This window comes from Meleagris gallopavo, chromosome 5 (genome assembly GCF_000146605.3).
Source record: "Meleagris gallopavo isolate NT-WF06-2002-E0010 breed Aviagen turkey brand Nicholas breeding stock chromosome 5, Turkey_5.1, whole genome shotgun sequence".
Lineage (NCBI taxonomy): Eukaryota > Metazoa > Chordata > Aves > Galliformes > Phasianidae > Meleagris > Meleagris gallopavo.
In genome coordinates, this window is record NC_015015.2 from 910620 (window position 1) to 935015 (window position 24396).

At 40.5% G+C, this 24396-nt stretch overlaps 1 long non-coding RNA gene across 2 annotated transcripts; it reads left to right on the plus strand.

Moving 5' to 3' along the window:
- Window positions 1-1090: 1090 nt before the first annotated feature.
- Window positions 1091-22784, plus strand: LOC116216641. Of its 2 annotated transcripts, XR_004159785.1 has the most exons (7): window positions 1091-2867; window positions 3205-3289; window positions 3668-3735; window positions 5251-5452; window positions 9698-9879; window positions 10247-10365; window positions 22677-22784. It is a non-coding gene; the product is annotated as an uncharacterized LOC116216641 (long non-coding RNA). The 2 variants fall into 2 exon arrangements; XR_004159784.1 differs by having other exon boundaries at window positions 1091-3289.
- Window positions 22785-24396: the final 1612 nt, after the last annotated feature.

Below are 24396 nucleotides of genomic sequence, written 5' to 3' on the forward strand. Positions count from 1 at the left end.
CTTGGATACAGGAGACAGTCGAATCTGTGTCCAAGTGCACGAGCAGTAAATTGGAGTGAATGGAGTGTGCCAAAAATGAAAAATCAAGGAATGCTGAACCCTTGTTCTTCAAGTGTTCAAATTTCCAGGTCATACCCCAAGGTTTTTTTTTTTCTTTCTTGGCATAAAAAATAGTTTTTCAGTGCCTGTAGTATCAGCATATTCCTGACTCTATAATCTGCCTTGAGCGTATTCATTCCCCTCAATGCTCTCAAATTTGTGCTTAGTTAACAAATGCTGAAACTTAGATAATGTTTTAGAAACTGATTAGAAAAGCAATGTTAGGACTTGCCTTCTCCAGTTTTGATGGCTTGTGACCAGTTGCTCTTAAATATGTGCTTAAGATAGATGTGTCTTTCTCGTTTGGGCTTTGTAACGATGGGATTTTGGTAAATCGTTTTCCTTAATTGTTTTATGTGCTATCAAACTGAATTGAGTTTGCTGCAATAGCATCATTTACTTTGAAGAGTTTGGAGAAGTAACAACTTCATTTAAAGTATCATTTTTTCTTAGAAGAGAAATTAAAAAAAAAACAAGTGTTGCAGGAATGACAGACAACCCCTGCCTTCCTTGGATGTGTGTTGGTGCATCTGCTGAGTGAAACTAACTGCTGAGCAATTCCACTTCAAGGGCCTGTGACAATATGGCTAAAGAATATTTGGCAAATCAAATAGCTTAAATACACCAAACTTGGGAATTTGCTGTGCTGGTTATGGCTTTATGAACCAAGGATCCCTTAGGGCTCTTTCTCTGTGAGTTGAACTGAATGATCACTTTTCCCAAGTATGGATGCATCTAATGTTGTTCAATTTATCTCAATTTAGGGGGACACTTAACTTTAGAGGGTTTCTTTTTCTGGAACTGGTTAATTTTTGTCATGCAGTGAGCAATTTTCCAGGCACAAGAACAAACAAGGGCTAGCATAAGGTTGGAGAAAATAAAATATAAAGATAATAAAATATAAAGAAAAAATAAATATGAAAACAAACAAACAAACCAACAGATGAAATGACTGTTTTCTATATTTCAGTTTAACTCTTATGGCAAACCTGAAGGTTTAAATTAGCTGAAAATCTTTCTTTATCTGCATTTTAAAAGTTGAAATCCTTGGTTAAGTCTACTTTCAAAGATTCAGCTGATGTCCAGAAGATTTGGAAAAGTAGATGGTGAATGAGACAGGGAGAACAATCTAGGAAGAGGGAAAGTACAAGAAGAAAATCAATCTGCCAAATTAGACAGAGCAAAGGAACGGGAAGAAAAACAGGAAATAACCTAATAAAATATAGTAGAAAATAAATAACTTCCAGTGGCCCAACAATTTCCTCTCACAGAAAGCACTGGCAGTATGAAGTAAATTACAGGCGCGTTTCTGTCTGGCTATGGAAATGAAGTTGTTTAGGGATGACGTATGGCATTTCCCCTCCCCCCCGTCACCCCCAGCACAGTGCAGAATGAGAAGGTCTCACAGGTGCAGATGAGCACACAGCAACAACCCAAACGAGGCCAGGTGAAATGAGAACAGGATGGCTAACGAAGGTGAACTTCTGAGGTGCAGTCATGGAATTTTGTAACAGTTTTGATCAGTTGTGCTTCAGGGCTGCCATCACTGGGAATTCAGGAGACCTGAAGCAATGGGGGTAACGCTGCTATGCCATGTCTAGAGATCTTCTGGGCAGCCAGACACAGCGGATTTTTGGGACTGGAGCAGAGAAGGGGATGCAGCAGCTAGTTTTATAATCAGCAGTGCTTATCCTGGTAGGTAGCAAAGAGACCGAAGAGACTCTCGTTCCTCCTCCCCCAGTGCTATCACTTATTTAGGAATGATGCCACAGTGCCAGCTGGTCAGTGCCACCAAGGTATTGCTGTAACTCCCCCAGCTGTTATCTATGCAGATACCTCGCTGAGTAGCAAATCCTTCTCCTCTTGCAGGAGATTTAGCAAATAAGTAATGAAAGTACTTTCAAGCCGAACTGTCGTTCTGCAGTCTTTACAGTTTTTGTGCTCTACAGAGTGTAATTTTGAAGAGGCTCAGGGCTTGCTTCAGCTTATTAAACTAGAGTAAATATTGTCACATTAGTTATTTGCCAAAACCAACAGGAATATAATTAACTGGAGTGACTCCTTACTAAGCAACCGCATGCATGATTTACTCTTAGGCTGTGTTTATACTGATCTTCTGTGGAAGCAGAAAGCATATTTAGTCCAGCTCAGTCCCATGAAACTGAAACGTGTATTTTACGTGAACCAGTCGTTCAAACGAAGCATTCCACAGGTGAATGGAGAGACAGCATTAACCGTGTCATTTATTTGCTTAAATTCCACCCTGTGTAAAGGTGCTGTGGGATACAGAAGAAAATGAGTCGCGATTAATGTGACTCCAAACTGCTGAGCGACTGCGACTATAGAATCAGAATCCTTAAAAATGCACAGGCATTTGCAGCTTCAAATTTATCATTCAGTGGAATAATACGAGTGCCCTTCACAAAAAGAGTTGCTTTTCTGTTTACATCGCTTCTGGTTTTAAAATGACAAAATGAACCAGGGCGTACCATGCTACGACTTCACCCGTTGACACAAATGAAAAGGATTGAACAGACATAATACATCTGGTTTACGACTTTTAATTGCCTTTGTGACCCAGTTCATACCAAATCCTCTCGAAGCAGAGTCTCTTTCTTTGTATGCATAGTGGGGCTACTTCTCTATCTGAGATATGTTGCTTAAAAAAACAGCACCACGTTAAAAAGTAGCAATATTTCTTGCTCACATAAATCTTTCGTACTTGCAGGTGACCTGAGAAAGTGAGAAGTGGAGAGTTCAGTTGTCTGGTAAATGAGTATGTTAAACTTTCCAAATTAAAGCTGCTCCTAAAGCACCAGATTCTTTTAGTAATTAATCACCATACTGTTGTTTATTAAGAAGACACGCCTGGAATTTTTTAGTAACTCAGGTAACCTTTCATGGCTCGATGGATACAGAAGATAACGGTGTCTGCCGTGATTTAATGAGGGTCTCTGATGTAATATGGTAATCTGTGACTTCTGAGTGTCTGTTCTGGGAGTAGGGAAGGGATACTGGGGGAAGGCGTGAGCGCAGAACCACGCTGCTATAAAAACAGCCTATTGCTAATCAGTTATCAGAAGTACTTCTTGTGTCATGGAGCAGGCCAAGACAGACTGCTGGGATACTAAGCCTGGGCTTCGCAGGACGCCTGGAAATCCTGTGGCAACGTGGAGTAGTTTCAACAAAGGTAGATCTTATCAAATTAAGAAATTATGGTTGTGGTTGGTATAATACCCCTTGGGCGTATGGGACTTTGACTTCTCTGAAGTCTGGATGTTGGCATTCTGTAGTGGGAAGTATGGGTTCTAAAACCCCTTAGCTGTAGCCAGTGGGTAAATCACAGCACGGTGCTGTGGAGCTGCCATCAGATGCCGACGATGGTTATTTTTGTGAAAGTATGCTGATTTCTGGAATGTGAACAATCCCATCTCCCTCACGTGTGGCACAGATGGGGTTCAACTGTGCGCTGTATCCAGCAGTGCCAGGTTCCCAACAGCAGTGTCACTCATGAGGCTCAGGCTATCAGAACATCAGATGTAATCTAACAAAATGCCATCTCCTTCAGGCAGGAAGAGATCTCTTTAAAACTGATTCTCAGCTCCCAGTTTCCTGCTTTGTAATGCCTGCATTCAGGTAATTACTGTTTTTTACTCATACATTCCAGAGCAGTCTAACTTTCAAAAATGGGAATGTAGAAATACTCCTGGAAGGAACCTGTTCCCACACCTGTATGCAGCAAACTTATAAACAGTGCATCTCCTATTGTTTTTAATTCCTGGAACAGTTAACCCCGAAAAGATGAAATATAATTCTTGTGCTGCATGAAAATAAGTATTGAATAGGTTCCAAGTCTATGATCTGTAAGAAAACATTCCCGTTCAGAAAACAGCTGAGTGTCTGTGTAGTCTACGCACTGCTAAAAAGTGATGGATTTGCTCAAGTGCATTCCTGAATTATAACCTGAGAGACCGAAATGAAGGTGGTGAGCTCTCACAGATGTACCTGAACAATTATTGTCTGCTCTGATGTGAAAAGTATGAAAAGTCTCTCTTGTAAATATTAAGATCCAAATGAGCTTGAAAAGCTGGGGGGAGAAAAGATGAGAACTTTCTGGCATGGAGCAAAAGGCAGCCGGCCTTAAGAATCCAGTGGTGGTTTGTTTTTATTTGATGCCCGAATTATCTGCAGTAAATAGAAATTCTGGCTATCATTTTTAAGTAGCCAAGCAGGAGCATCTTGAAAATAGATTGTTTTCTGAAAGGGAATGTAATGTTTTTTTTTAAGTACTCTTTATCCCCTGAAAAACAACAACCTTTTAAAATATTTCATATTGCAGAGCCAGAATCGATGCTTCCAAAATTCACAGTGCTGGTGAATCAGGGAAATGGGACACTTATCAAAGTATTGGTATTTTAGAGATGGCAGAAGCAGTAAATTCATTGGGATTTTGGAATTCTGCAGATTCCTTAGCTTCTCAGCCTTTGCAAAACATCTGTCCCCATTTGCAAAGGCACAATCTGCCAACACTTTTCCAGCTTTGTCATGTTAGTGTCCCTGAAGCCAAGAATACCAGTTCCAGATCTCTGTAGCTTAAGAATGAGTCTAAAATATTTTGTGAGGAAAAAAACATCTGTAAAAATACTACGGTCTGAGAACAAGACTGACCAATGTTCAGTTTCACAAACCAAAACAGAGAATAAAACTTAACTGCAGTATAATGTGAGTTACATCCTACTGAATGCGTGACAGGAAAACAGCTGATGACCACAGCATTTTCTGGGAAATAAAGGACAATTTGAAATTAAGGATTCACAAAATTTGCAAGAATTCCTGGTATGATTTTTTTTATGCTCTAGTTAATATTATTAAAAAATAAATTAGCATTATATATTCTTTTACCTTTCTCATCTAGATATTTAATAGAGATTTTCAGTGTTAGAATAAGATTTAGATTTCAAACAAATCTGGGCCCAACCCCTTTCCATTTGTAAGTTCCCAGAAATACTTGGAACCTCCCAGGTTTATTTCTTACTCATGGGAATGGTCTTTGTGTGCAAGAAGGCTATCCCAGGATCTGCCGCTTCGAGTAGGCGGCAGTGCATACTGAGGCTGCAGAAGTGCTTCTAAGAAGTGGTTGTTCCTTTGCAGTTGCCCCATACCAGGACTTACTCTGAGATCTCCTATGCACGTGAGAAATGTTTACTCACACACGTAAGGTGTGATGTCCCAGGAGGTCCCACTGAGCGTGCATCCGTGCCTGAGCCCACCTTGGGCCAGTGGGCGGTAATATGCAACTGGGGGTTCTGCAGGTAGTGAAAATGACAGCCGGTCATCACCACGTTTGTACAAGGTAAGGTTCTCACTTCTCCTTTACAGGGGACAGCTAACCAAAACTGACAGTCTGAGCAAGTGAAACGCCCGTCTTTCCATGGGATCTGTGCAAGCATTACAGTAGTTGGGAACTTGGCAACGATGTACGAACTGTTTGTGTTCAGGTCGCCTTCCACGTCTTCTTGAACATACTGCTGTGTGACAAAATGGTTTACATCTTAATTCGTTACGTTTATTTTTTACTGTAAAACAAATGATAATGAGTAGCTCTTTAAACTAATGTTTTATTTCCAGAGAGTCCAAGTTTTGGCATAAGTTTAATGGAAAAAACATTAATCTTCACAATCAAAAAAGAGAGTTGTTGACTAAATGTGACCTGACAAAATTCTTTTTCAAAACTGTTCACAGATCTTTCTCGTCAAATTTTAGGCAATGCATTTCTTGTTGCTGACTGCTAAGGGCTAACAATTATGTTTTCCATTAAGGTTCAGATACTGAGTCTTTCGAGAGATTTATGTTCAGAAGAAAGGTATATTTTAGTTTCTGCTAAGATGCTCCTATGTGTATAAAGAACTGTCACGTGCAATAGGAACAAACATTTGTTAGTTATATTTAACCTTTGGTTATCTATTAATGATGTGAGCTGTAGTTCAGAGGAGGAAGAAATGTTTGTTCCCAGCTGTGTAATACAGACAAGCCTTCAGGGCTGTTGTGAAGCTCTTTGAATTATTTTTTTCTCCTCTTTCCTGCTGGGAAATGTACAGAAATTGATACAAGACCATGCTATCATTCATGTGGCAGCAGACTAGGAATGACTGCTAGAATATCCGGGACATGCTTTATGTTTAGCGCTGACAATCTAAGCAAGACAAATATGATTTATGGGACAATAGTTCAGATGGGGAATGAATGGAGATGTCGTGGTGAAAATATCAGCATAAGTAGGTTATGTGAAGGAAGTAGGTTTTAAGGAGGGATCTAAGGGAGATTTGGCATGTGGCAGATGGGAAGTCATTCAAAGTATAAGAAGCAAAATGGAAAAAGAAGCGAAGTTGAGAGTGGGAGAAAAATACGAAAGGAACAGCAGAACAAGAGGGACGTTTGAAAATTCTGCCCTTCCTTTCCACATGTAACTAACCAGAAATGTTTACATAGCCTGTAAGTGTGGTTCTGTCGAATTCTGGCTTTTTCCCATAGATAGTAATCATTAACATTTTGGAAAATGCCACAAAGTCTTTCAAACCTAGTTACTCTTCCTGAATAAACCAGGAGTTTACAGTCTGAGAAACTCAGAAGTCATTATTTTTACTGCTGTAGCACTTTTATGCAAGAGGCTGCCCTTGTTCTGAGGTGTTTATTGCCTGACTGGACAGAGAATGGGCGAAGGGAAATATCAACAGGTTCCTACTGCAGAACAAGAAAGAGACCTGCCAAGATCTCGAGATTTGCCCAAGGACACAGGGAAAGCCAAAATCAAGCTGAAACTGAGACTCAGTATGTGAGCCTTCAATGTTTCTGTCAAATGACGATTACAGGACCAGCAAAAGATCACTCATACTCATTCCTGTTTTGAATAATGGACTCCATACACTCACACTGCACACTTTGTGAGAGTCCTAAATCACATCTGAAGGCTAAATGTATCTTTGCAGACGGCTTCCTTGCCAACTCCGTAAGAAACTTAATATATTTCCACAAAAATGTCCATGTTCCTTCAGTAACTTTCTTTCCCTAGCTTAAACATCTTGCCTAGCTTTGCTTGTTCCTTCATAATGATACCGTTCCTAGCTCTTCTTCCCCGCCACGCTTTGCTGATGACACAAGCTTTGTGAAATCATTTTTTGCTGTTTTTTCCAGTTAATCCTTCAGGCTGTGCTGTGCTGATCAGAAGCAGGCTAAACCCTTCCTTCAACTGGTCTCTGTTTTCCAGCCCCTCTCCTTCTCCACGTTCGCTTTCTCCAACTTACCAACCAGCGCTCAGCACTCTGCCAAGAGGTGCTGGATAGAGTTTACATGCATTTAATAGAAAAAGGAAGGAATGTGAACATCATCTGTCTGTGAGGGATTAGCTACACGGTTACCACCCTTTTTGTGGTTACTCGGTTTTCTTGAGGGAGAGCTAAAATCTGAATGTCGGAGGCAAAGAACAAAAAATAATGGGTTAATAGAATGTCCGCATAGATAAAATCAGAGAGGGAAATGTAAAAAACACAAAAGCTGAATTGTACCCAAACTCCAGAAGAACGAAGGCTGACAGAATCCCCAGAAGTGTAAGTGTGCCAGGATTTACAGCCCACAGCAGCACGCTTTATGAACGACAAGCAGTTCAATTTACCCTATTACTTAAATAACTCAGTAAGGAATCTCTGGTTTGGGGCTAGTGTAGCAATAAAATCTTTCTCTGCACTATTCTGAGAATGAACTTTAATCCATTTCTTATCTCCTGCTTGAAAATGAACATCCTTTCTATTCTTATCATGTTTCTGCTTTTTCTTTTCTTTTTTTTTTTTCTTTTTTGAATTTTTGAGCATTAGCCATATTCCTCTTGGCAGATGCACAGAGTTGTTCCTGCTCGGCTGTTTGTTGTGCTGAGTTACCTTTGAAATCCTTCCCTCTTTTTACGACTACACTCCAGAGGCCCTTCTAATAACTGGCCCAGGGCTAATACTTCCATGAAAGCCAAGCTTGCTCTGATACACAGCCTGCTTTCTCCTCAGCTTTTACAAATCTTTCACTGAGATGCAACATAGTGCATGATTATCTAACGATTTCTTCTCTTTAAGCGATGGATCTGCCTCATGCTGTCGGCTAAATTGGCCTCGGATCCGGTGACAGCACAGAGACTATCTACTTCCTTACATCTAGTGGAGATAAAACAAGTGTTGTTCTTCCATGTAGGCACATCTGGGATGTCAGCGCTGTCTTATGATCTGGTTTCATCAAGCCATCTTTGTTGCAGTTTGATGTACTGTGTACTGAAGTGTATCTTGAAACAGCTCTGGTTTGGAACACGCTCGTTTTTACGTATGTATCAGCCCACCGCCAATTTAGAACAAACTATCCTGTAAAATAAAAGGTCTCTCCTTCAGATTATAGCATTTCCCTGATGTAGCGAGGTCAAAGCAAGGCTGTTTTCCTTAAAACGCACCTTTGAAGGATAAGACCGCTGGTGTGGCTATTGGCAGGTGGGCAGCATGGGGCCGTGGGGATGGAAATGGCCCAAATGTCATGTTTTTGGAGTGATTCCACTAAAAATACTCTTGTTAATTAAACTGGGTGGCTGATTTATTGGACCTGTGGTTCGGACCTTGCTGTGCTGAAGGGATTTCCTCGCTTTTCTTTCACGGTGATCGTGGTGTTCTCAGCTGGTCGAAGTAACTCCAGCAAATCTGAGGAGTTGAAAGAGCTTGTGGGTGTTGTCATAGTTTAGTTTGGCTCGAGTAGTCCCTTCAATTTCTGAAAAAACTTCAGGCTGACAATAAGAAGAAATAAAACAGTTTTAGACTGGATATAAGGAAGGAGGTTTTTACAATAAGGGTGGTGAGGCACTGGCACGGGCTGCCCAGAGAGGTGGATGCCCCATCCCTGGAGACACCCAAGGTCAGGCTGACAGGCTCTGAGCACGGATGGAGCTGTAGGTGTCCCTGGGGATGTTGCATTAGGTGACCTTTAAGGATCTCTTCCTACTCGAACCATTTTATGGCTCTATGAAAACAAGTGCTTATTTTTTTTTTTATTAGTTTGGTGGGATTTTCACTGTTGTGTGTTTTTTTTTGTTTTATCATATCCAACTTGGTGAGCAGTACCATCTACTCCATCAGGCTCTCACTGGATTCACGCTGGCTTCTGTGGAATTTGGGTGGGGTTTTGAGCGCGTGGATTTCTTTTACAACGTTGTTTTTAAAACGGAGTAAGCGCTTGTAAGAATATTTGCTGTCTGATGTTTTACCATTTGCTTTCTAAGAGAAGCGAGATTTATTTCTTGGATGCAGTAGTAGCTCAAATTTGTTTATCTATACACACAACACAAGTATTGATGGAAAATCTAGATTACAAATGAGCTCTGCTTCCTTCCTTCAAGTCTGTATGTCTGTATGTCTGCCTGATGATTTTTTTAGTTTTCATATCAAGTCGCATTTGACACTAAAGTGTGAGAATTTACCACTGTAATTTAAATTACTGTTTAAATTATTATTATTAAAAAGGTATCATTATCATTAATTCTGAAGTTTATGTTTGAAATAGTGTTTAACTGTAGCAACAGTGATTCCTGGTCACAGACAGAAGGTGGATGTTTTCAGCAGTACTGCCTGACTGGGAAGGTGGTTCCAGACAGCAGGATGCCTGCAGTAACACAGGAAGTGCTACAGCTGTGTTAATCTGGAAGAACATCAAAGTAACTTGTGACAGTGAACTTGGGTTGGAGATCTCTCTCCAAGTTTCTTGGTAAGGATCAATTTTGTCAGCTGAACAGCAAAGTTTAGAAGAGTTGATGACTTACAAATGCGTTTTAGTATCTTTCAGTGTGTATTGCATCTTCCTAGTTCCCTCAGAATGAAGGAACAGTTGGGATTTAACTGTTGTTGTTGTTGTTGTTGTTTTTGTATAATACTCGAATTGAAATACAATGCAGACTGCACAGAGACTTAGATGACACCCTGATGCCTTGTAATTTACTTAATTTGCAGTGTTGCTGTAACACCAGAAATAAATAATTGTATAGAAGTTCCCTCCTTTCCACGAACGGTTGGATGTTGTGACTTGAGGGAACAACAACCAGACTGTGAGCATCATTTCTCTTCTTGCTTTTCAGAAAGCAGCTGCAAACATTGGACAGGCAGCAGGATGAAATCGCCAGGGCTGTGTTTTGGAGCGTGCATACGGAGGGGCTCTGGATGAAGCAGGCTTTTGTTGCTCAGTAGATGATTGCTGGTGAGTTTGTTTGCTTCTGGAACCCTCTATCTGCACTTGGCTGGGGCAGCCTGTAAGCACTTGGGTAAACCTCTATCAGCTGAAACCTTAGGTAGGGTCGCAAGCTTTGTTAACATTACCCGACTGCTCCCCCTTGTGCAAGCGACTGAGGGCTTTGTCTGCAAGTCTATTCTTTTGCACTTCTTTTGAAGTTTTCATCGTGGATTCGTGCTGCACGCTGAAGAGCTTCACTTTCAGCCTTGTTGCATTCAGCAGTTTCACGTGGGGGGAATGATGACCGTCGAGTTTCTGATGACTGTGTTATGTCTCTATGTGTTTTAATGGGATAAACGTGTATTACACTGAAACCCGTACACTCAGTCCCTAAGTGGCTTTATGAAAACAAACAGTTTTTAATTTAAACCAGCAGCATTTTATCTATGTAAACAGCTTTCAAACATAAACACTTAGCCACATAAATTTTTATGATGTTTGGTTATGTTCCTGCAATTCTGTCATCGATGCGTATTTCTTTGCCGGTGGAATGATGTTCACAGAATTAGCACTTCATGATTGAAAGTAATAACGTTTGCTGCCAGTCTTGTTGTTGGTCAGCAGTGATGTTTTTGGGAAACACCTCCATTCCTCAAGTCAGGTGATTTTACAGAAAATACGGATGAGGAGAGGTGTAAACCTAAATAGCAAAGCTTGCGGTGCTATGGAAGGAAGGAATATGTTTCTGGAAATGTAGGAGCTTTTAAGATTATATGCCTTATCCAATACTTGTCAAATGATTAATTAGTTAAAACAGAGCGTAAATCGTGGATGAAATCAGCTTTATCTTCTCTGAACGTTCCGTAGTTAAGACTGCACCCATTGGGCAGTAGTGGTGAACAGACAGCAGTGCAGACCCATGCAGGTGTAGGGGAGCCTTTTTGTGGGATCCCTCCACAACCCAAAGCAGGTTTTTGTCGCTACAGTGCGGTCTGCCACCTGATGGTGTGCTGTTAACATTTGGGGCATGGTTGCTCACAGCAAGAGTAATTTAGCAAATGACAAGTCGAATGCTTAAATGCTTGCAATGGATTAATTCAATGGATTTTTCAAATTTTTATTATTTAAGACAAAGGGGAGCTTGCATCCATTTGGTGTCTTTACTGTTGGAAAAATAATGATGAGCAGAAGTTTTGTGTGTTGCTTTGGTAAAAGATCCTCTGGAAGTCAAACACTATTAACTTTAATGAAGTAGCTTTGATGGCAGGGAAGAGACAGCTGATACGACACTTCCCTAACAATAAACCACACTGACAGATAAAAACAAACACGTGTGCAGTAACATATAGCATTTCAGAGAATGGAACAGAATCTGATGTAGCCCCATGTGTGATCTTCTCTTTGTTTTAGAGCCTCTTATTACTGCTGAAATGATTATTTCTGAAAATAAGAAAAAAGCAATTCTGCTGATAGGACAGATTTCTGTCACCTTGCCAAGAAGGCAGAAGCAAGTGGTTATGTTTCCCTCTTCTTCTGTTTGTAATCCTTAAGAAGCAGTTTTGATCTTGTAAGGTGATTTTACGTAACATTACATGCTACTTGTGGTAACCTAGAAGGAGGAAAATACTTTTTGTTCAAATGATGTATGTATTCCCTTCTCTCTATATCATGCTCTATTTTCACGAACTGTTTTCCTTCTTGCACTCCACTCTGGACACGCTACAATTTTTTTTTCCCTTCATTTTGAAGAACTCTTATTTTTCATTTATTTTTCATTTTTATGGAGTTTTGGACTAAGAAAAAAAACCAAGCACTTTATAGCGAAGGCTGTGTTGATAGATAGTGACCAGGGACACTCAAAGCACTGCGGGGATGCTTTCTTTCATTCATGCTGCATGTAAAAGGATTTGTTTTCTTTTCTCCCCTGAGTTCACGGTAGATGATTTTCTTTTATCCTGCTATAAAACAAGAGCAGGTAGGAGATGGACATAAGCCAGGAGCCGGTGTTTTGGTGGTCAGAGCCTGCGTGTGTTCCTGGGGTGACCCAGGAGCTGCCTTCCCTACTGTGCGTCCTGCTGCTCAGAGCATTGTGTGGAAGGTGAAAGGTGTTTTGAACTTCTTCCACTGAGCCGGCTGCACTCAGAGCTCTTGCTATTTTGTCACTTAGGTGACTGTTGGAGCACCCACTGGCTTTCTTTGCTTTTAAAGAAAAGTGAGCAGGCCGTCTGTGTCCCACAGGGTATGGACATTCGAAGGGCAGGACAAGGTTTTGAGGTGTGATGATGAAGGTGGAGCTTTCAGACATGCCTGAACACCTTCAGCCAAACATCTTGATGCTGAACGCTGCCATGTTGAAGCCCTGCCATGACCTGAGCCATGCTGCCAGATGCAGCACTGATGGTAGTGACCTGACAGGAGTGTCTTTCCAGTCCAATTACTGCTTTTTAAGTTTATTAAGAAAAGCAAAGCATTTGTTCTGGAAAAACAGAGTGGAAAGATCAATGACTAAAGAAGTGTAAAGTCTTGTAGTGAAAGCTGTTTTTAGGATTTGATGTATCCCAAAAATCTACCAAATGTGTACTGAATCTATGCTCTAACCACACCTGTATGCCGTAGCCCTCTCTAGAGCCGATTTCTTGTCAAGAGTTGATGTCAGTCCCTATTTTCATTTCTATGTATCTTGTGAGCTGCTATTCAGGTTAAATCTTTCTCATCCAGACCTCTCAGCAGATTTCTGTAGGCTTCCCCTTTCCCATGAAGACAGGTGGTGTTAAACCAAGAAGACAGAATGGTTTGCTTATATGAAATGCCAGTATGGTCAAAAAGCAGAATTTGTTTGCTTTTCCTGCTGGCATTACAATGGTGTAGTAAAAGCACCATTCTTGGGCAGGCAAACTCACGGACTTTGCTGCTCTGAAGGCAGGCGTGAGACTCTATGTATTGCACCGCCTGGCTCAGTAAAATGGCATGGGCTGCCTGCTGAGATACTGCTGCTCTGCTTTTCTGAACAAGGTGATTTTCTGTTTCAAGGATTTAACGCAGTGAAGAACCCTGCGTTATCATTTTGTCCGCTGTGCTTACCAGGTTTATCCTTTTCCTGAACTGTTCGACACCCCTTTTCCACGATGATTTATATATTCAGGATCTTAACACGTTAGTTAAGTCAGATTTCCCGAAATAGAGATTTTAACATCTGTTACATGTTGCTTTTCAAGGCTCAGATCTATCTTTGCCATTAATCTCGTGTTATTTTACCAGCCGTATTTCGCTTTTAATATAGTAGTGAAATTAGGTGCACTTCAATATTTCTGATCCGTTGCTTTGCCTTATTTTGACATGCGAGCTTTGTGCAGGGGAATGGTTTGCAAGTAGGACAAATAAAGTCTGAGGCAGCACAAGAGCTGTGCCCTCTTGTGTTCACTTAGAAGAGCAACCAAAGAGTAAGAAAACAAAGCAAGCTTACAGAAATCAAGTTGGCAGAGGCTGAGATCACACATCCCTTGCCTGATCCATACAAGAAGCCTCAAGCTACGGAAGTGCTGTTCTAAGATTTCAACATGTGAAGGTTTCCCTTCCCCGTTCTGAAACAGTACAAGTTAGCTCGCTTCAATTTCAGAGGAAAAGAAGGTGAAGTGAATGCACAAAGCAATAATATGTAAAAAAATATTTGCAAAATCTTAATTGGGTCAATTTCCCACCCCCAAACATGTAACAGGCAGTACTGAGAGCACAGAGATAAACTCTTCTGATAATCTTCTGTTTTGTTTTTGTTTTGTTTTAAGAAATGATTTGTTATGCTTCATTCTTGGCTGGTGGAATTATTTGATGGTATGAAAGCATACTGTTAATTCAATCCTCTTGTACTGTAAGTTCATAAATTCCAATACAAGACTGGAATGCAGTGAACTGTGTACTTGGCTTGTTTTCAGTGGGTCTGTGGGTATTTTTCATTTGTCTTCATTAGGCTAAAATCATCATCATCATATGTAATTAGATTGTTTTCAGATTTGTCTAGCTCTGTTTGAATTTGTTGGTTTATTCACGGTTGTAGTGGAATACACTTGCGTGGATGTACGTTGTTTTTTTTGCTGCAAATTTTAAAATATTAACTTTAAATTGATTTGCCTGCAGTGCCCTCCTTCCCATAGTTTTCAGGCTTATCCTGAAGAGAACTGCAGTACGTCTCAGTCATGTCTTAAGTTTCCTCTTTCACCCGGAGAATATTTGATTTACGTGAAGTAGAATTAATTTAAAAACAATACGGTTGTATTTTGCTAATATTAATCTTTATTTCTTCGTCACTGTTTTTTAATTTTGTTTTTCAGTGAGAATAATAATTGCAGTGGGTTTTTGGTGTTTCTTGCAGAACTGCTGAACAGCTTTGTGTCAGTGCCACGTTACATGTAATAGCTATAACATCTCAGTAAGCACTTGCTTAATGTGGATCAGCTGGTTACTGGTACTATGTGAGGGAATCGGTCTGGAAAAGGAGCAGGTTTGCTTCCTTGGGATTACGATATGTAAAACTGGAGTGGCTCAAACGTGATTTTGGTGTCATTAGAAATCAGAAACAGCCAATTTGGCTGAGTCTCTGCGAACCTTTCGCCAAGTCTAATCTGAGTTTCTTGTCAGCCTGACTCACTTCAGAGGTTTTCTTCTGCAGGAAATTGTATGGTGTACTCGCCTTTTAGGGACTTCAACTCAGATAGAGAATGTGTGTATGAAATGAGATCATTTACTGGCTTGCAATGAACATCATTTAATGGCTTGGGTTGGTACTCTGGCTTAAAACAAAACAAAACAAACACAAATACCCCTGAGATGTAGGTGATGTCAAGGACTGATAAGTCTTGACGGTTGAGAACTGAGGCTTGCGAAGAACTTTCCCATTTTTCTAACAACTTAAAATTATAAACCTGCCTAAGAGATTCAAAAATCACATTGAGGTTGATAGCGTATCTGTTTGAGCAGCATTTCTGTGACAGCACTTTCTTGTTGGGAGTGTAACCGATGGATCGAGGTGTAAAACAAAGCTTTTTCAGGAATTGAGTATAAAAACCCAGATGGTATAAATCTGATAATTCACTCGACTAAAGGTAACTGAGATAACGGGAATAGCCGGAGCAAGGAAATATGTTTACCCTTTCCCCTCACCTCGGCTGGTGCTGCATGCGAAGACGGGTCAAAACAAAGCTGACTCTTTGCTTCTTGTTTATTTTCTTTAATTGTGGGACAGCTTTGCTGTATCTCGCTAACCGAGAGTCTGGCGCTGGGAGAATCTCTGTGCAGACCAAGTCCTTTCCAATGGTGCTTTAGATCACACGCGCTGTAGCAGAAAAAAACCTAAGCAAACAAAACCGAATGAAGAGGTAATTGGTGGAAATATTCGCTGTGGTTTATTCAGTGCTGGGGATATGCTCAGGATAAAGCATTTGCCATCTTTTCTTTTTTAGCTGAAAGCAAAAGGTGGTTTGAAACATTTGTTTCCTACCAGAACCTGGCAACAAGGAGGTTTTGGCCACGGGCTAAATATAAAGCTTCTTTTTCTGTGTGTAACCCCTGGAGTTAAATGGAGCACTGCTCTAAGCACTCATCTGAGCTGTTTGTATCACCAGTTTACACTGTTGTTTTGTGGCACGTTTCATCACAGACTCGCATGATTGGAGAACCTAGCTTGCAATTGCACTTATTTGTGTATAGCCTGTGTCACGCAGTGGGAAGATGCACACCTCCTGTCTGCGTGTGGGACAAGATTTCCAGGGGAGGTGGTGTGTTCACATAGAGCTGAACGTCTGTCTACTCCTTCCAGAACTTATTTCAGTGAATGATGGCTTCCCTGTAAGGCAAAGCTATGAGAGTGCAGTTGGAGAGAAACAGTAATTTCCTGTGTAAATCTGCATTTTGTTTCTTTTGCTGTTTCAAGGCGTGTTAGATTATTATTTCTCTTCAGATATTCCACACAGTCTCTTTCAGTTACCCATACGTAGTTCAACAGATCATATAACCCTTTGCTGTGATCCTCTTATCCAGTAAGCTGAAGCTCTTGGCGTTGTTCTGTGGTTTGATGAGCATCTAAAACTTCTCAGTTTAATGCACCAAAGAAAAAAACGTTGCTGCTGAGACCCCAGGCTGGTGTTTGGTGCCTGACGAAGGGCTGTTGGCCTGCAAAATGAAAACTTGTGGTCACAGTGGTAAGTTAATATTGTCACAGCTGTGCTGTGTGACTTGAAATTTGTCACAGCTGTAAGAGCTTGAGCAAGATTACAGTGAGATTGGCAGCTGGGCAGTCTGTTGGTTAGTGCAGATTTTCATGAGCAAAGTTTTTGTCAAGTTCAGGAGTAATTGAAACTGACTCCTTCATGGGGAAAAAGAAACAACAACCTACCATTAAAAGTAATTTGCAATCACCTGTGGATTGTACTAGTCAGTTAATTAGAGTGTAAATGACTATTTCTAAATTAGTGTGAAAAGAAATAGTCTTACTTCAGGAGTATCATCAAAGGTGTGGGAAAGAACTTCGCTGGTTGAGACTGGGCTATAAAATTCAGGAGTCTATATGATCCTTAAGCAGTACATATGCTTTGTGTACATAGATCAGTTTAGAACTGAAACTCGACATTGTCAACATGGTTTCAATAGCAACCCCAAGGGTCCTTTTAATCTTTGTTCTCTGAAATAACCCACCTTGTTCTGTGCTTTAGAATTAAGGGTTGTATTGTTGGGCATTTTGCTTTATAGGATGAAAAGTACATACTGCAGCATTGAAAATATACCAAAATGCTGAGAAAGCTCAAAACCGAAAGAAACTAATCTGTTTCTCGGTCCATCTAAGCATAAACAAGGAAAGGAGCTACACTAAAGGCTATTCTACTGCTGTCTCTTTTGAATTAGCATTAATTATGTTGGTTGGCTTTCTGTGATGATGCAAACACGATCGCTTTGAGTAGATATTAAAACACACACATAAATAATGTTAGATGGGACGGGTTACATCTCCTTATTGCCCGCCAAAAATGGAACGCATGTCCAGCCTGTGTACTCCATTTGGTTCTGGAGCTCTGCAGGTATTAGAATTGCATACTTGTGCATGCTCCAAACTGTTCCCATCTTTATTAGTATGGGGCTTGTTTAGGGCTAGCTGGATCCAAAATCATTAGGTGGCCATGAAAGCGGGACACTGAACTTCAGTTTCCTCTGCAGGCTCGCGGTGGTGTGAGGTTCTAGAACTTGCTTTTGGGTCCAGGAATTTGCAAGGCTAGTGCTTTAGCACACAGCTTTTAGCTCATCTTCTATGGGATGTAATTGTAATTCTGCTCCCACTGTGCTACTAGTTTCTGTTTGTCTTTTTTTGTTAGAAATCAGAACGTGTACATTGGTGTTAGCAGCAGCCCTCTTTTCGCCTGCATACCCTGATTTGATTTATAATCTGGATGTTGTCAGCATCTGACTCTAATTAACTGGATAAATGAAGTTGAGAAGATCTTGACTGAATTAGCAGTTGAAGAATGCATCTTACCAGAAGCAGATGGAGAGAAAAAACAGTGTGTTTAGTTTATGGCCATTCCCCTGGTTTATGGCCATTTCCTATTTTAAGGGGAAAAGTTCTGCCAAATCAATTCTTGTCAAATGCTAATTAAATTATAGTGATGATTAATCCTGATGTAAATACATTATTTTCAATGTTTAGGAGACTTACAAACAGTTAGAAGACTTAAGAGCAGTCGTGAGTACGTACTTAATCTGGAGAGCATTTGGGAGAGAGAAAATGCCTATTAGATAATTCAGTGACAGTTTATACAGTTTAATTTATCCTTTGTAAATAACGTTTGTTGTTATTAGCCTTTGTTGTAGACAGAACTCAGCTAAATCTTCTTGTCGGTGAAAAATTCCTTGTAGCGACATTTGTACTGCTTTTTTTAACATCTTGCTTCTCTTACAGACATCTTAGCATATTATATTAAAAAACAAAAACAGAAAAACAAAGCATTTGTAGGCTGTGGAAAAAGAAATGATGAAGCAGGAAGGTTCTCCCAAGGGTCACCAAACAGGCTCAGAATAAAATCAGCGTCCAGCATCCAGCTAGCCCAATCCAATGCTTAAATGCTGGGGGAAGAGTGTCCTTTCATGTCATTTTCTACTAGATGTGCCAGGAAGGCGTATAGGCTGATTCTTGCCAGTGATTACTATGCGTGGGGGAAGAAGCGTGAAAATAGTACTTGATTAATTAAAAGAAATCCCAGACCTTGCTTTCAGAACATCTTCTCTGCTGCGGGGAGAGGTGAGCCCCTTACTGAGAGAGGCAGCTCGTCTTGGTGAAGAGCTGTTAACGCCGTTACTGTGCTGCACGGCTTTTTTCCGGCCAGGCGCTCTGGTCACCAGTCAGTGCTCCTCAGGAATGCGTTTGGAGGCAACCTTTAGGGAAAGCTCCATTCGGGTTCCAGATTGATGAGGTAAAGCAACAGACCTTAGCGTTTCCTTAGTCCATCACAATGGCGCCTGCAACACCTCAGTTCACCACTGTGCTGGCAGATGGATAAAACAAAGTTTGAGGTTAATTTATTGATAGTGGAGAAAAGAGATCTCTGCTCCTTCGTCTGCAGCATTCTGTGAAATATATGCTTATCTAAGGTGAAATGCTGACTTTTTTTTTCTATGCACCACAATTTATTACGCGTTTATGGTTAATAGATAAAAGGCTTGCAAGTGTTTCAATGGTACGCGCTGTGTGCAAGTTGGAAGTAAATATCTTAGCTTTTGTTGGGAGGTTCAAATTTATCTGAAATTGAAATGTAAGGTAATTCTAGACATTACCAGCATCTGTAGCCTTAGAAACAAAACAGCAAAAAACCCCACGACCCAATATTTTTGTCAGAATATATAGCTTAATGAACATTAAATTATAGTTGCTTTTAATAAAGAAACAAACAAAAAAACCACCTCGTGGTAGATGATTGCATCTGCCATAGAATGGAGACAAATAGTATGTGTGTGAAAGTGATGGCTAGTGAAAGGAACATAACAGTATCCTGTTACACATTTGCATCAATTATACAGGGCAAAACATTGTGTCACTGAGGGAGCATTCTGTGGTGGCCACCAGTGTTTTCCTAGGTGAAAGGGTAATTATTTTGCTGTTAGTTCTTAATTTATTAATAGTCAGCACCAAATGTTAGGGTAAAGGATTATTCCAAACACAGTGACAGATCAGCTGTGTGGAAGATGTAGTGATTTTGCTGCTGATAAGATAAGCTATTAGTGTAAAGATAAAGGTCAGTTAGGAATCTGAGTGCCACTGACTGGTATTTAGGTGAAAATGAAGAGTGAATGAAACTCTGTTCTGGCATAACCCGGTACAAGTATACGGAGGTAAGTGAAACTACCAGCCATGCCACTTGCCATTTCAGTTGTGTTATAAAAGAAACAGCCAAGAGCCCAATTCAACTTACATTTCAATCACACCGAGTTTTTTGTCAACAGCCCTATGCATGTGTACTCAGACAATGCAGAAGTTACAAAGTCCTATGCAGATTAAATGCATGTTTCCTCCAAGACTTTTCTTGTTTTATAACTGTTAAATTTTGAATGCGATGTGCTTTAAAAGCCCAGCACTTTTGTGATTTGAATTCTTTGCACCAACACCATTGCCTTAACTCGCAGTAGATGTATGTTCTGTAAGTAACACTCACGTATTTTTGTTAGATTTTCAAATTGCAATCTAATCAGTGGAGATTTTGGGGAGATGGAAAGGCTTAAAATACGAGTTTGTTTTTGATGATCTCAGATGAACCGCTTTCTTGAGGTTATATGCCTAAGAAAGTTTCTGGGAAACCAAAAGCTCTTAATCTTCTGCTAAACTTAAACATGTCTGTGTAAAGCACTTGAGTGTAAGACTGTGTTGAAGATTGTCCAGGAGGAATACAGAGTCATTTTGTTCTTGCAGAGGTGATATTTAAAAGGCAGGGTCGCCCTGAACAGTACTTACCACTAACCTGTTCTCATTTGATCCAAGAGTGCTCCAGTCATGCAGCTTTTTCTACTGGAGAAAATATGAACTGGTTTTGACTTTACAGATAAAGAAAACCTGAAAGATTTGTTCCACATTTGGCCAAGTTTCGGCAGCATTAGATGTGGATGACATGCCTGCTGGATAGCTGAGTGGGATACAGCATTGACACCTCATATGTACACTGCAGAGCTCCTTAAACGCTTCGGTTCGTGTAGGAACAACAAGAGGGCAAGAGGGCTTTTATTCTTGGTTGTTGTTGAGCTCCCACATCTCTAAAATTCAGTGGTGGAATGCAAGAATTGCATGCCTGTTTCACTTTTCTGGGCTCAGTTTGTTTTCATCAGATTAAATCAAGGACCACTTGGGGAAGATGAACATCCAAAGTGGAATAAAGAAAGCTTTCAGAAGTCTAGGCTTCAAGGGGTGGTTTCATGCTAGAAGTGAAAAAGCTACTCACTAAGTTGTTCTGAAGGATAACTCCATTTGTAGTTGCTGCTTGCTTTTGTGTTCTGGCATTAGCATCCATGAACTAAAAACTGGCAGAGAAGAATTTCTTTGCCATGCTGCATAAACCTCACAAAAACAAACTTGTGCTCAGTTTTTCTCGAACGTTTGCCATCACTGTGTGGGGCGAGTTCAGGAATCTCTCAATCATATACCATGTTTTTTGTGTAGTGATAGATTTATATTTAAGGTGAGAGGCTATTCAGGAGACGGAGGGAGAGGAAGTGAAAGATGTATAGAAATACAATATTTGATTTTAAAAACCATGGAATACTTCCTTTCCTAATGAAGAATGTAACAAAATGCCTTAAGAAGTCATTACCTCTCCCTGTCTCCTCCAGGCTGGTGGAAGGGAGCGACGGGGTTTTGCCTTCTTGTAAACACTTGGAGACGATGGCCAGGGCAGCAAGGTCGTTCCGCACAGGCACTGCTGAGTAATGGGGCAATGGGACAGGTCAGAGGGAATGAGATTAGCTGTCTGGGAAGGGGGCAACAGAGGAATGGGAATCCTGTAGCCTACTACAAGTTTAAACACAGTTCAATAGTCGCAACTGAAGCACGCTCGGAGTCATTTCTGTCCTTTCACAGATCCAGTAGCTTTTCAGTAGCTGTGTGCAATGGGCCGCCTTAGGTAACCGTCATTTATAGAAATTCTACATTTCTTAACTTTGAAGAGTTTTAAAATGTTCAAACCCTGTGTAGCAGGATAGGAACAAGCATTACTTTCCGGTGAAGTGGCGTTCTGCCTAAGCTGAATTGAGTGGAAAAAGGTGAGTTTTTGGTGAGGTGCCACCTTTGTTGTTGCAGATTGATCTTTCCTTCAGGATCTTCCTTTGCATAAAATTGCTGCAGTGTTATGTTGTTTGTGCTCTGTATTCTATTTTTTTTTATTTTGAGATGTCTAATAAGTGCTCAGCATGTCTCTGTGCTCCAGGTTTGATCATGCTTAGCCATTTGCTAGCTCTGCCAATGAAAAAACCACAGGGGGTTGGCAAAGCTATTGACAATGCCTTTTGCAGTGTCTGAGCACAGTAATAATAAACTGGGCATTGCCCTTCATTCTGTCTGGTTGGAAAAATCACCTGTGAATTTACATGAAACAACAAACCAGCTGCTGTTGAATTTGAGTCCAACCTATGACCTTGCTTACCTGAACTGCTTCTGATGTTCCTAAAACAGCTGGATAAACACACTGCAGGTGACAGCTTGAGAGGGTAAAGGAAGGAGGATATGGTGCATATGATGAGACAATCACATAACTTTTCGTTGCGGTTACTGAAACTGATTACATGGAAAAAAGTATTTAACTTCTGTTTTGCTTCATTTAATGCAGTTAAGAGAGAATAATGACAATTTAATACCGTGTGGCCAGCAAGTTCAGGTCACCTTGATAGCTGCTAAGATAAACATTTCAAGGCAAAAACATAACTGAGGATTGGGTAAATTGGGAATTTAGCAATTCGGTGTTCTAAGTGCTGGAAAAAATAGCAATTTATTACACGAGTCTTATGCACATTGATGCAGTTCAGGAATTCTGCAGAAGTGATACTGCCTTCCAAACAACCATTGCTGTGAGTAACAGTGCATTTTGTGATAACAACTTGGCCTTCGCTGATGTTTCACTTCAGTGATGTTGATAGCACCTCAAGGACTCTTGCTGAAATGTGGCTGAGCAATAAGTCTGCTTGTAGCAGGTGGTTTTCAGCTTCTGGCATTATGAAACTGCACGAAATGGCTGAAAGCAAGTGCCAGCAGCCACAAAGACTTGTTTCATGGAATAGAGCAAAGAGTTTTTGTTTTGAATGTAACAACTGCAGTTTCTCCACAGACCACTGCTGGATCGTGCTGCTAATCCATCATCATAACGCCGTTCCAATGAAACAAAACAGAGCGTGTTCCCACAGAACTGGTTATAATGCTTGGGGAAATACTTCTAGCAGGTAAGCAGAAATGATTCCGATGGGTTCAGGTAAATGAAAGGAGTGACAGAAGCCTGTTTGAACTCTAGGGATGCACAGCCATTATTCCGATTTCTCAGCCCTGTGCTTTTGGCCTTCATAATTTGAGTACGCTGATGAGCGTAAATAAGCCACATTTTTACTTCACTTACCAGCCTGGTGAAATGCATCAGAGGTGCATATTGCTAATGCTTACAGCACAAAGGTATGTTTAAACAGCGGGAAACTGAATTCTTAACTCGGGTGCTGTCACAGATGCCTGGATTTTTAAATACCGGTGGGACCTTTCTGTTCAAATGGTCTGACCTGTGTTACTTTGAGCGAGCATTTTTGGCTAATAAATCATCACGGAGCTTGGAATTCCTGCTTGAACTGTAACATCTCGATTGGGGAAAAGGTCTGAAAGAAATTTCAACTGGGGAAGAATGCTGGGTATATCGTTCCGATAATTAATCACCATCACTGTTAAAGTAATCTTCTCCTTTTGTGTGAGCTTTTCTAGATTTGGCTCCTAGCAGCTGCATCTCATGAGTTGTCTTTTTTTGTTTGTTTGTTTCCTGGATTAAAGATCCGTTGCTTATGAGAAGCCCCACAAGTGATGGTGGGCTCTGATGCTTTCCCAGCATCTGAGGACAGCACTGTGAGGGGTGTAGTTCTGGTGCTTTGCGTGGACTCACTCACATCACTGCATCTCCCCAGTATTTTTGCTGTCTGTACAGAATCACACTTTCTTCTAGGAATTTTTTTATTAATAATTATCTCCAAATCCTCTCATTATTCCAGGTTTTTAGGATTTGCATCAGATTGTCGTCTTGAAAGCGGTCTGCCTCTTTTCTGAGCTATTTGGCTGCTGTAGAGTTCAAGTGAGATTAGCTGACTTGATAAATGATGCAGCCCAGTTCACCAGTGGCATAAAATCAGTGCTAGCAAAAGTTTAGTACTGATCCATTTTCTCTCCAGTCACTGATGAAGCTAATGGTGCTGGCTGAAAGCCAGGTCTTTGAGACCACTAAGAATATCCCTCTAACATTCCACGTTTCTTTTTTTTTTTCTTGCCATCTTTTCACCGATTTTCAGTCTTTTTGTGGCGAAGCTCATTAATTTTTGTACAGTGACAAATTTTGTGTTTCAAAGAAAATGCCATACCATAGCATCTGTTGCAGGCTGTATTTAATGTTAACACAGTTATCCTTACCAGTTGGCTTTAAAAAAAAAAACAAGTTTGTCAAGCTCTACTTTCCATATAACTTTTGATTACTGTTAATTATGCTGCTATCCTTACTCCTGTTTGCAAACATGATTTAAAATATTTTCATTTTGCCAAGTTTCTGAACTATACTGTGCATGTTTTATTTTATTTCTAGTGCTTAGTAGCAAAAGCTTACATCATTTGTTGCATCCTTATTTTGGAAAGTAGATCTTGTTGTCCTATAGAATATTTAAAAACAGTTTGCAACAGTTCTGTAGCAGCTGTTTTAAATGAAGTCTGAGTGCCTGAATATGTGGTTGTAAGAGTGGGAGCTGGGGGAGGGAAATACAGAAACAGGAGCTACAGAATTGAGATAACCGAAGTTATGTTTACGTTAGCAA